Consider the following 12731-nt stretch of genomic DNA (forward strand, 5'->3'; position numbering starts at 1 on the left):
CTCCCTGTGTCTGTGTGTTCTCATTGTTCAACTCTCACTTATGAGTGAGAACATGCAGTGCTTAGTTTTCTGTTCTTGTGTTAGTTTGCTCAGAATGATGGTTTCCAGCTTCATCCATATCCCTGCAAAGGACATGAACTCATCCTTTTATGGCTGCATAGTATTCCAGGTATATATGTGCCACATTTTCTTTATCCAGTCTATCATTGATGGGCATTTGGGTTGGTTCCAAGTGTTTGCTATTGTGAACAGTGCCACAATAAACATACGTGTGCGTGTGTCTTTATAGTAGAATGATTTATAATCCTTTGGGTATATACCCAGTGATGGGATTGCTGAGTCAAATGGTATTTCTGGTTCTAGATCTTTGAGGAATTGCCACACTGTCTTCCACAATGTTTGAACTAATTTACACTCCCACCAACGGTGTAAAAGCATTCCTATTTCTCCACATCCTCTCCAGATTCTATTGTTTCCTCCCTCTTTAATGATCGCCATTCTAACTGGCATGAGATGGCGTCGCACTGTGGCTTTGATATGCATTTCTCTAATGACCAGTGATGATGAGCTTTTATTCGTATGTTTGTTGGCCACATAAATGTCTTCTTTTGAGAAGTGTCTGTTCATACTCTTTGTCCACTTGTTGATGGGGTTGTATTTTTCTTGTAAATTTAAGTTCCTTGTAGATTCTATGTATTAGCCCTTTGTCAGATGGATAGATTGCAAACATTTTCTCCCATTCTGTGGGTTGTCTGTTCACTCTAATGATAGTTTCTTTTGCTGTGCAGAAGCTCTTTAGTTTGATTAGATCCCATTTGTCAATTTTGGCTGTTGTTGCCATTGCTTTTGGTGTTTTAGTCTTGTAGTCCTTGCCCATGCCTATGTCCTGAATGGTATTGCCTAAGTTTTCTTCTAGAATTCTTATGGTTTTAGGTCTTATGTTTAAGTCTTTAATCCATCTTGAGTTAATTTTTGTATAAAGTGTAAAGAAGGGGTCCAGTTTCAGTTTTCTGTGTATGGCTAGCCAGTTTTCCCAACACCATTTATTAAGTAGGGAATCACTTCCCCATTGCTTGTTTTTGTCATGTTTGTCAAAGATCAGATGGTTGTAGATGTGTGGCATTATTTCTGAGGCCTCTGTTCTGTTCCATTGGTCTGTATGTTTGTTTTGGTACTAGTACCATGCTGTTTTGGTTACTGTAGCCTTGTAGTATAGTTTGAAGTCAGGTAGTGTGATGCCTCCAGCTTCGTTCTTTTTGCTTAGGATTGTCTTAGCTATACAGGGTCTTTTTTGGTTCCATATGAAATTTAAAGTAGTTTTTTTCTAATTCTGTGAAGAAAGTCAATGGTAGCTTAATGGGAATAGCTTTGAATCTATAAATTACTTCAGGCAGTTTGGCCATTTTCATGATATTGATTCTTTTGTATACATGAGCATGGAATGTTTGGGCAGTATGGCTATTTTCACGATACTGATTCTTTCTATCCATGAGCATAGAATGTTTTTCCATTTTTTTGTGTCCTCTCTTATTTTGTTGAGCAATCGTTTGTAGTTCTCCTTGAAGAGGTCCTTCACATCCCTTGTAAGTTGTATTCCTAGGTATTTTATTCTCTTTGTAGCAATTGTGAATGAGAGTTAACTCACGATTTGGCTGTTAGTCTATTACTGGTGTATAGGAATGCTTGTGATTTTTACACATTTGTTTTGTATCCTGAGACTTTAATGATATTATATCATTAAAAAAATTACATGGGAAAAATTAGGAGAATGTCTAAAAAGGCTTTTTAGATGGATGATGTTGAAAAACAGATTGAGAACACTGTCATCAACTAAATGGGTGACAGATCACTTTGCAGATATGACAGCAGCCAGTATGGGCTACAGTGGTCAACCACAATGTTGAGAGTGAGCCGGGTGCCGTGGCTTATGCCTGTAATCCGAGCACTTTGGGAGGCCGAGGTGGGTGAATCACTTGAGGTTAGGAGTTCGAGACCCACCTGGCCAATATGGCGAAATGCTGTCTTTTCTAAAAATACAAAAACTAGCCAGGCGTGGTGACGCATGCCTGTAATTCAGTTGACTGAGGCCTGAGAATCACTTGAAACCAGGAGGCAGAGGTTACAGTGAGCCAAGATCATACCACTGCACTCCAGCCTGGGTGACTCCACCTCAAAAAAATAAAAAATAAAAAATAAAAAATAAATAAATAAATAAATAAATAAATAAAACAGTTCTACCCGGAGCTGTTTCTGTATGGCAGCAGTCACAGGTTATTTAGACAAAACATTGCTATGGATAATTCTTTTAGGTTAGCCAGTCTGGATGTAGAGTTAAAATAATCAGATCCTGTTTCTACATGCAGAGGGTTTTCTGGAGTTAGACAAGGGTTACCATGCCTCTTGTTCATTCCTTTGGCTGGGGTTTCATGCTCAGCATGAGTGATCTTCAGCTCCTTTACCTATTTAAATGAACATTTTGTCTGAGTGCAGTAGAAACAGAGAAGGACTGAGATACATTCTTTAATTCTGCAAATAAAATTTCAACATTTAATGAATATTATCCTAATTACTTTATATGTAATTTAGCATTTAATCCTCACAATATGAATTATTTTACTTAATCATTCCCACAGTTCTATTGAGTAGATCTTATTATCTATATATAACAAAATAATGATCCTGGGACTTAGAGAGTTTAAGTAACTTGTTCAAGATCACACCACTAAAAATTGACAGGGCTGAATCCCTTGTGACTATTAGTCACTGAAGTCACTAGTGACATGGACAACTTAACTCCTTTAAGCTTCTATAAAACAAGAATAAGAATAACACTTCTCAGGGTTTTTCATGAAAAAATTTGTTAATATTTGTAAAACACTCAGAACTTTGCCTGCATCATTAAATGCTTAGCAAATGTTAGCTGTTATTAGTTTGTCCAGAATCTTCTCTCTTTCTCTGTTTTTTGAGTATTAGGGTAGGCAGAAATCTGAACCATGGTGCTAAGTAGTAATTTTGGTATTGTAGTACACTTCCTAGATAGGTCAACTGGGCATTTCTTTGGCATGATGAGAGAGAAGAGACAGGCTTGAGAATTTTGGAGGTAGCTTTTAGGACCTGGTGATAGTTCATTTTTGTTTTGTTTTAAAGAAAACCTTGTTGAGGCTCTTGTTAGTCTCCTCTGTGGCTTGGATTTGTATCTCTAAAGCCTCCTCTTCTTTGAGTTTCTGTGGCCTGCATATGTGTAAAATCTGACTCCTAAACTGGAAGTTGGGTTGTGAATTAAACACACAGGAGAGCAGGTCACAGGAGCAGGCACCAGGTGGTGAGGCAGAATATAGTTCTGGACAGGTAGCCAGCATGTTGCCATTACTTTGAGGAGAGGCTGGGGGCAGGCAGTGGGAAGTGATTATCTACCACCATGCAGCTGTTAAGCAGGGAGGGAGAGTATTCAGTGTTAGAAGAGAAGACAGCAGAGATAAGCTTTGGACCAGCAGATCAGAGAGCTTCCATTACAGATAGGCAGGGCAGAGTCTCCACAGCTCTTTGAAAAGGATGCTATATTGTCAAACTCACTGGTCACACAGACCCAAGTATAACTTTGGAGAACAGCGTTTGACTTAGAAATGTCTCACTCATTTCTATATCTAACTCAGAGATGTGTCTGAAGACAAAGGGTAAATAATAAGTGATGAAAAATTTAGGCATTTGGAGAAAAAGACAGAGAGCCTAAGCTTGTGTCTTATAGGAAGGGGTTTCTTCCTGTTCATTCTCAGATGGTTTGCATTCTATAATTGGATTTGGACAGGGTTTCTAATGGATCAGGAATGTGTCTTCCCAGAACTAAGGTACTACTATTTAGTAATGTGGGGAGGAAGCCAGCAGACAGCGTAGTGGAACCTGTGTGCAGATGCCACTCACTAGTCCTATTATCCTTGGGAAGTCACTTAAATCTGCTGAGTCTTACGGGCATAGTGATGTGTGCCTGTAATTCCAGCTACTCAGGAGGCTGAGGTGGGAGCATTGTTTGAGCCTGGAAAGTGAGGCTGCTGTGAGCTGTGATCATACCAGTGCATCCCAGCCTAGGTGACAGAGCAAGACCCTGTCTCTTAAAAAAAATTTCCTGAGTCTTGGTTCCTTTATCTTTAAAATGGGAATAATAATAATAGCCAACATGTACAACACTGTGTGCCATAGACTCATTTACTCTTCACAGCTACTCTATTATTGTCATCCTCGTTTTCCTGGAAAGGAAACTGAGGAACAGAATGATAGAGTAACCTGCCCAAGATTCCACAACTCCTTGGCAGTGAGCAAGGATCTAAACATAGGCAGACAAGGTATCTATGCTCTCAACTTTTCCCCTCGCCTGCCTCTCTAAACCTGGCACAGAGAGGCATTCAGTAAATGGTACTTCTGGGAGAGGAATGGGGAGGCAACTTCAAGACCTCTCATCTTTTAAGTGCACTGAGCAAGGAAAGAATCAAGTTGACTTAGAATTGGCTCTATTTATAGAGCTAACTAGAGGTGTGAAAATCGCGTAGGTTCTCTTCCATTTCTAACTTGTGTCCATAGATACACAATTCCAGAATGACTTTTAAAAGATTTTAGTGCTTTTTGGCTTCTTAAACTTAAATCTGAAAACAAATACCTTCAAATCAGCAGACAGCAGAAGGTATTTTGAAATACCTTCAAAAAGCAGACTTGCTTTGAAAAGTAAACATACACAGTGTATATGTGTGAGTGTGTGTGCACGTACTATTCAATATCTTGTAGCATTACTCTACTTCAGAGCTATTGTTTTCATACCTATTTTCATCAGGCTGGTACTTCACAGATAAGCTGCAATAAGGGTTTTTTTAAGAGAATTCTATGATTACTTTTCAGCATATGAAATCGTGTTTGGCTTTGTGGAAATGTCTGGGTACACTGATCTAGCAAAGAAAGCAAATAATAGATAAGCCAAATTTTGTAAGTAGACAGTTATTCATATTTGAATTAACAGATTAAAGAATGATAAAAAAGAATTCTATAATTCATTTTTTCTTTTTCATTTACAATATAACACTAACTTTCCAAACTAGAGTTTCAGAACAGTCTGTGTGTGTGTGTTTTTTTTTTTTTTTATTAACTGATGGAAGCCTCTAGATATCCCTTTTAAAGAAAGAGCAAATGATGAAAAGGAAAGGAAGTGAAAATCATCTTAAATATTTGTGCCATTCTTAGCTTACACTTCTTATGTAGACATAAAGTAATAACTTTGCTAAACTTCCTGATGAAACATTGTACCAAGTTTTCTGAAAGTGTTTGAAATAATGAAACATTTATTTTACAATTGTATCATTTTTATGTATGAGGTTATATTTTTCACATAAAAAATCATAATTTTAATGTACTTGCCCTTTGTTTGGTGATACCCTATCCACAGATGTCTTCATTCTTGAAACCCATGAAAAATAGACCAGGACTTGTTATACCCACTTTAACACTAACCATGGCAAATTATACACTAAAGAGATTTGAGTAATCCACATCTTTCATCTCTGAAATATAGAATTGACCCAACATGAATGTGTAATTTTATCAATAGGTTGCTTACTTTTGGTAATAAAATATTCAGTGTGTTTCTTGGAAGCAAGTAGCCTACACTTTTATGAACATACGTACATTTTATTGTAGAGATGGGGGATCATAGAACTTCTAGTTATGGTTTTGAAGACCCAAAGTATGCACATTTAAAGCACAGAGAAGTATTCCTGGGGGAAAATGGGGTTCACACAAGGTTTAGTCACAAACTTAAAATAACTGAAGACTTGTCAAAGAAAATGACATCCCGGAAGGCACAGAAATATATGTCACTGTCTTAAAAGAGAGTGTGGGGGCAACTTTAAAATAATTAAAGACATTGTGAGTCAAATCTTGCTGAAATATAATGTGGATAAAGGATACTCTGCTATTGATTCCTATCCTTCAACCACAACTTTGATAAAGAAGACAAATATTTGATATTTGTTATCTAGATACCCATGGTTTGTAGGACAATGAATTTAAAACCCCATACTTCGTTAAAGGAATCATGGCTTTACAGAGTGGTATTGGTTGTTGGTACAGAGATTACAGCAAAATTATGATTCTATTTTTAACATATTTGTACACAATATGCAAAAGAAAAACGTTTTGTAACAATAGATGCTTTAAAGTCTTACTGAAAATAAAAAAGTTGTCAATTTTGTAGAACTCCAGAGTTTGAAGGATAAACTCCACTTTCTTTGCCCAAAGCTACATCAGGAGAGCCACGTTTGACTTGTTTACTTTCTCTCAATTCTCTTGAAAAAGTATAGCCTCTTTCTCTGGGGCAGAAGTTTCATATGAACATTTTTTGCATAAGTTTACATATAATCAAAGCAATGAAAATAAAATCATTATTATAAGTACACTATACACACATATACATTATATGTACATATCTCTTTGATAAAAAGTGTAGTTAAATTATTGTGTTATAGATCCTGTTTTCCCTTTTCCAAATAATAATAAAAATTCAATATAGATCCTATTATTCAGCATGCAGCAGGGAAAGCTGCATGTAAATTTAAATTTATTATCAAATTCAAAATTTTAGTTGTCCCAAGAATGGTTTCCAACTTACATATATTATTTAGGTGGTATATGTCTGTCATGGTACAAAAGGCATTAAAAAGATCACCATGGTGGATGCAGTAAATTGTGTTTCATAGAACATGAGAAGCTGATTCTGAGTTCTCTCATTCTCCTAGTTCTCAATTTATATATGCACCCTTGCTCACTATCTCTGCCTTTGTGTAATGTTCTCCCATTTTTCTTGTATTCATTTAAATTGTACTCAGATTACAATGAGGACCCCTAAATGAAAGGGATCTTAGTGATAATGACCAGCATTTTAGAGATGTCAGAATGAAGCTTGAGAGGGGGTGCCCTGAGAGAGATCATATAGTAGTGTGTGACAGAACTGAGGTAACCACCTCTGGATTATACTCTGCTGCTTTGTGTAAATAAAAACAAATATGGGAAATCTTAGCTTTTTCTTTAAGACTCAGTTCCAATCTCACACTCCAATAGGAGCCATATCTGACTAAGGGCACTGACTGGAATCCAGGCTACTTTGTACACTTGCTAAACGAACATAAACAGATTCTTTTATCTCCATGTATTGGTCCATTCTGATACTGCTGTAAAAAAAACCACCTGAGACTGGGTAATTTATAAAGAAAATAGGTTTAATTGGCTCACGGTTCTATAAACTGTGCAGGCTTCTCCTGGGGAGGCCTTGGGAAACTTACAATCATGGTGGACGGTGAAGGGGAAACAAGTACATCATCATATGGCCAGCAGGAGAGAGAGAGGGAGAAGTGTTACACACTTTGAAACAACCAGATCTCGTGAGAACTCAAGATCACAAGAACAGCAAGGGGGAAATCCACCTCCATGATACAGTCACCTCCCACCAGGTTTGTCCCCCAACACTGGGAATTATAATTAAACATGACATTACAGTACCAAACCATATCACCCCATTTTATCAGTGTCTTAATTAGTAAAATGGAGAATATAACACTCCTACCTCATAGGGTATGAAGGGCCTTAAGTAAGTTAATATTTTTGAAGCACTTAGAGTAGTGCCAGGTCATAGTAAGTGCCTAATAAGCATTAGTTGTCATTGTTATAATTGTCCTTATTAATAACTTTTCACTCTTATTTTGTGTTTTTATCAATACCACCCAAGTAGCACTTGCTTCTTTTCTAGCTGCTTTATTTAAGATGTTAATTTATTCCAGTTTTCTCATCCCAGCTCAAGTCATATCAGGGCAAGGACTATGTTCTCTATTTCTTTTATATACCTCCATAGAACCTAACACAATGTTTGATGCAAAGTAGGAATTCTGTAAATAATTTCTGTCCTGCTGCTTGATTTTAGATAAATCGACTTCTAATAGTTGCAACTCTGGCCGATGTTTACATGTTCTCAAAGAAAGTGCCAATTACAATGTGTTGCAATATAATATGCCAGTGTTCTATGTTTAAAAAAAAAAATGCAAAGACCATTGTACAGTCATAGTGTTTGAAGTTGCATAGAAAGGTCCAGAGAATACATGTGTGGGATGGTTTTAGGATTAGTGAGTGAGAGGATAGGTTATTTTGTGTTACTACCAGAGACATTATGTAAGATATTGTTGGCTGTTTTCAAACTGCACATTGATACCATCATGATATGAATAGTCCTGAATTCTACACATTTTACTAAGGCACACTTTTAACACAAATTATTGGCTAGACATCAGAATTGCTTGGTGAGCTTTAAAAAAATCTCAATACCCACACCATACTTCAAAACAGTTAACTCAGAATCTCTGGGTAACAGTATTTATTAAATCTCTTCTCCTGGTGCCACTGGGCAGCCAACTGGGAGAACTATGCTAGAATGTTAGATTGCAAGAATATCCTTCTATGGCATATTCACCCAAGGTAGGGCATTAAGGTAGCAACTTATAAAATTGTCAAGCAATATGTGGCCTAGACATTGACTCATTTTCAAAGAGGGGTTTTGAGAAATCAGGAGGCATTTGAGCATAAGTCCTGTTACTAAGGCTCTATAATGCTGAAACCTTATTTTGTTTGATTTGTTTCCCTTCCCACAGGACTGTGGCTAGGACTTTGTTTTCCTTTTTGGCCAGGCAGACTCCTGTAGACTTGTCATTTTCCATACACTGGATCCCTGCTTTATGCCTGACCGGAGGGGAGTGGCCGCTCCTGAGTCACATTATTGAGTCTCCTTGGGCACTCTGTGATTTTCCTGGGACTCTCCTATTCTCCCGAACGTTGTGATTTCTCTGGCTTGATGATTTTTGCCTCAGGATTCAGCTTAAAAACGTAGTCTTGCATGGGAAAAAGAACATTTGGATACGTCAAAACATAGATTTGTTTTTCTGTATTTTAGACCAGTTATGACCTATGCTGAACAACTTTATATATTCTATTGCATTTAGTTAATGTGAAATGTGTGTTATAATTTCTATCGTCTTTTTTTCAGTCCTGCTCCTGAATAAATAATTCGTATTATAAGTTGTATTTATTCCTAAATTACTTCTTCTTTTCTTTGTTACAGTCTTTACCCTTTCTGTGTATTCAGAAAATATTTCTTGAGAATCTGTGGTATGTCAGACACTGTGGCAGGCACTTGGGATATAAAGATTAAAGGCAGTATCCCTCATGGACAACTTGGGGAGATGGTCAAGGGCTGTGATAAAGGGATGTATGAACTGCTTTGATGCCACAGAGGGAGGAAACCTATCCAAACATGGGGCAGGGGCAGTGAGTGGGCAGCAAGTGCGCAGTGAGAGAGGGAGGGGCAGTGAGGAAAGTCTTTGAGGAGTGGGCCATGTCAGATTGTATCATTAGGCCTAGCATAGTAAGTGACTCCTCTCAATGTTTGGTGTTAAAGGCTACATTGAGCCTTGCCTTGAACAGCACATAGAAGTTAGCCTAGTAGAGAAGAAGGATGGGTGGAAGGAGAGCAAAAGTCTGGGGCCTGTTGTGTTGAAAGCAGAGCATGTTCTTAGAGGTATGAGCAAGGGTGGCTCAGCCACTAGTGCTTGAGAGTGATGGCATTGCTGGTTCACAAAGGATAGCAAGTGTGTACAGGCAGAGCAAGTGGGGGTCAGATTGTCCCACACCTTCTAACTGATGCTAGGAAGTTAGTATTTCTCTAGAATCTGATGGGAACCATTTAAGGAGATGTCACGGGGATTGACATGGTCATGTATGTCTTTCAGAGAAATCATTTTAGTGGAACATGGGAGTGAGACAGGACAGAGAAACCTGTGAAGAGCGACATGATATGCCAGGGGAAGAATGGTGGGAACCTAGGACCATTTAGGGAAAAGTCAAATCCTTGCTTTGTACCACACAACAAAATAACATTCAGAAACATTAAAGATGTCAATATGAAAATAAAATAGTAGAAAGAAAACATAGGAGAATATTTTTTAAATCTTGGGGGTTGAGGAATCCTTTCAAAGGAATGCAAGAGACCAAAGGCCAGAATATAACAAAAATGAATGTTTGACTATGTGTAAGGTACTAGATGCTAGAGGAGTGTGGATTAGTAGACCTGCTTTGTGCTTTTAAGGGGCTTACGAAGTAAACAAAGTTAGAAAACAGAACATTCCAAATGCCTTGGGCTAAGTGCTGTGTTGGAGTTAAGTAAAAGATTCAGTGGGGATCTATAAGAGCAGTTACCTGGGTTTGCTTGGAAGTGGACAGGAGAGGCTTGAAAAAGCAGAAAGTGAGCCACATCTTCATGTAGGATCTGTCAGGTGTTTGAGAGCAGTTAAGGAAAGAGAGCATTTTAGGTAGAGGGTACAGCTTGTACGAAGATAGAGGAGGGTTCATTTGGTATTTTGGGTGTGCAAAGTGCGAGAGGACGACGGGGAAGACATGGGGGTGGGAAGTGCTGAAGCTGAGGCTGGAGAAGGCAGTGAGAGGCAAATTCAGAGTCTTAATTATTCAGAGTCTTACTGATGGCCAGTGCCATTGATAGAGCTTTCTGTGATGATGGGCATGTTCTATTCTGTGCTGTCCAGTGTGGCAGCCATGAACCACATGTGCTATTGAGCATGTGGAATGTGGCTAGTGCAATTGAAGAACTGACTTTTTAATTGTATCAAATTTTAATTAATTTAAATAATCACTGTGGCTAGCAGCTACCATATAAGACAGTGCAGCTATAAACAATACGGAGTTGGCCAGGCGCAGTGGCTAACGCCTGTAATCCTAACATTTTGGGAGACCAGGGTGGGTGGATCACTTGAAGTCAGGAGTTCAAAACCAGCCTGGTCAACATGGTGAAACCCCGTCTCTACTAAAAATACAAAAAGAATTAGCCGGCTGTGGCAGCAGGCGCCTGTAATCCCAGCTACTCGGGAGGCTGAAGCAGGAGAATCGCTTGAACCCGGGAGGCGGAGATTGCAGGTTGCAGTGAGCCAAGGTCACACACACCATTGCACTCTAGCCTGGGTGACAGAGGGAGACTCCGTTGTTTAAAAAAAAAAAAAAAAAAAAAAAAAAAAAAAAAAAAAAAAAGGGTCGTTGAGAGTTTTTTAAAGGGAATATTAACAGTGTGAACAAGTTTATATTTTAGAAAGATCACTCTGGTAGGCAGGAAGAAAATCAACATTTGTGAGAGCCCACTGCTTCCAGATAGGATACTAGGTGCTGTCATACGTATTGGGTCATTTACTACTTACAGCAACTTTAAGGTATGGAAGGCATGGTATTTCCATTTTACAGACAAGAAAACTGGGTCTCAAAGATTTGTCCAAGGTCACAAAGCCAGTAAATGAAAGAAATTTAAAATTTAACTTCCCATTTCTGGCAAAGCTTTTAGTAATTTTTTTAAATAATAAACTTATTTTTTAGAGAAGCTTTAGGTTCACAGCAAAATTGAATAAAAAGCACAGAGTTGCCATACACCCACTATCCCTGCACACAAAAAAATCTGCCCTACTGTCAACATCCTGCCTCAGAATGTGGTACTTTTGGTACAATCAATGAACCTACATCGTCACGTCATTATTGCTCAAAGTCCATAGTTTACAGTAGGGTTCACTCTTGGTGTGTACATTCTATGCATTTGGACACATTTATAATGACACATATCCACCATTACAGTATCATACAGAGTCGTTTTGTTCCCTTAAGAATCCTCTGTGCCCTTTCTGTTCATCCTGCCTACCTCCCTCTTCAACTCCTGGCAACCCCTGATCTTTTTACTGTTTCCATAGTTTTACCTTTTCCATAATGTCATACAGTTGGAATTACACACTATGTAGCCTTTTCAGATTGGATTCTTTCACTTGGGTAATAAGCATAGTAAATTTCCTTTATGTTTTTGCATGGCTTCATAGATCATTTCTTTTTAGTGCTGAATAACATTCCATTGTCTAGATGTACCACATTATCCATTCACCAACTGAAGGACATCTTGGTTGCTTCCAACTTTTGGCAATTATGAATAAAGCTGCTATAAACATCCGTGTACAGGTTTTTGTCAGACATATGTTTTCAGTTCACTTGGATAAGTACCAACAAGTACAACTGCTACATCATATGGTAAAAATATGTCTAGTTTTGTAAAAATACTGTCAAACTGTCTTCCAAAGGGGCTGTACCATTTTGCATTCCCACCAGCAATGAATGAGACTTTCTGTTGCTCTGCATCCTCACCAGTATTTGGTATTGTCAGTATTCCGTATTTGGGACATTCTAATATGAGTGTAGTGGTATCTCATTATTGTCTTATTTGCAGTTCTGTAATGACATATGATCCTGAATATCTTTTCATATGATTATTTGTCATCTGTGTATCATTTTTGGTGGGGTGACTGTTTAGGTCTTTTGGCCATTTTTTAATTTGGTTGTTTGTTTTTTAATTGTTGAGTTATTTATTACTATTTTATATCTGAGATACACCTAAGATAATCACCTTATTAAAAAAAGAAAAGCATCCCCTGATAGCTCAGCTTGGAGCTGACCTGCTCACAGCTAGGCCACGATGTTCTCATTTTGAACATGAACAATTCACAGAACATCAACATTACACAAGACCACTTTACAACTGTGATGTTACAAGGCAAAATCAAGACCACCCTGTAACATACCTGAACACAGACAAGACTAAGAACGTGAAGCAAACCACA

At 38.0% G+C, this 12731-nt stretch overlaps 1 protein-coding gene across 1 annotated transcript in view; it reads left to right on the plus strand.

Annotated features, from left to right (window-relative positions):
* Positions 1 to 12731, plus strand: part of RELN (reelin) — a 521571-nt gene that overhangs the window by 132125 nt on the left and 376715 nt on the right. The gene's annotated exons all lie outside the window — the stretch shown is intronic.

This window comes from Rhinopithecus roxellana, chromosome 6, assembly GCF_007565055.1.
Source record: "Rhinopithecus roxellana isolate Shanxi Qingling chromosome 6, ASM756505v1, whole genome shotgun sequence".
Lineage (NCBI taxonomy): Eukaryota > Metazoa > Chordata > Mammalia > Primates > Cercopithecidae > Rhinopithecus > Rhinopithecus roxellana.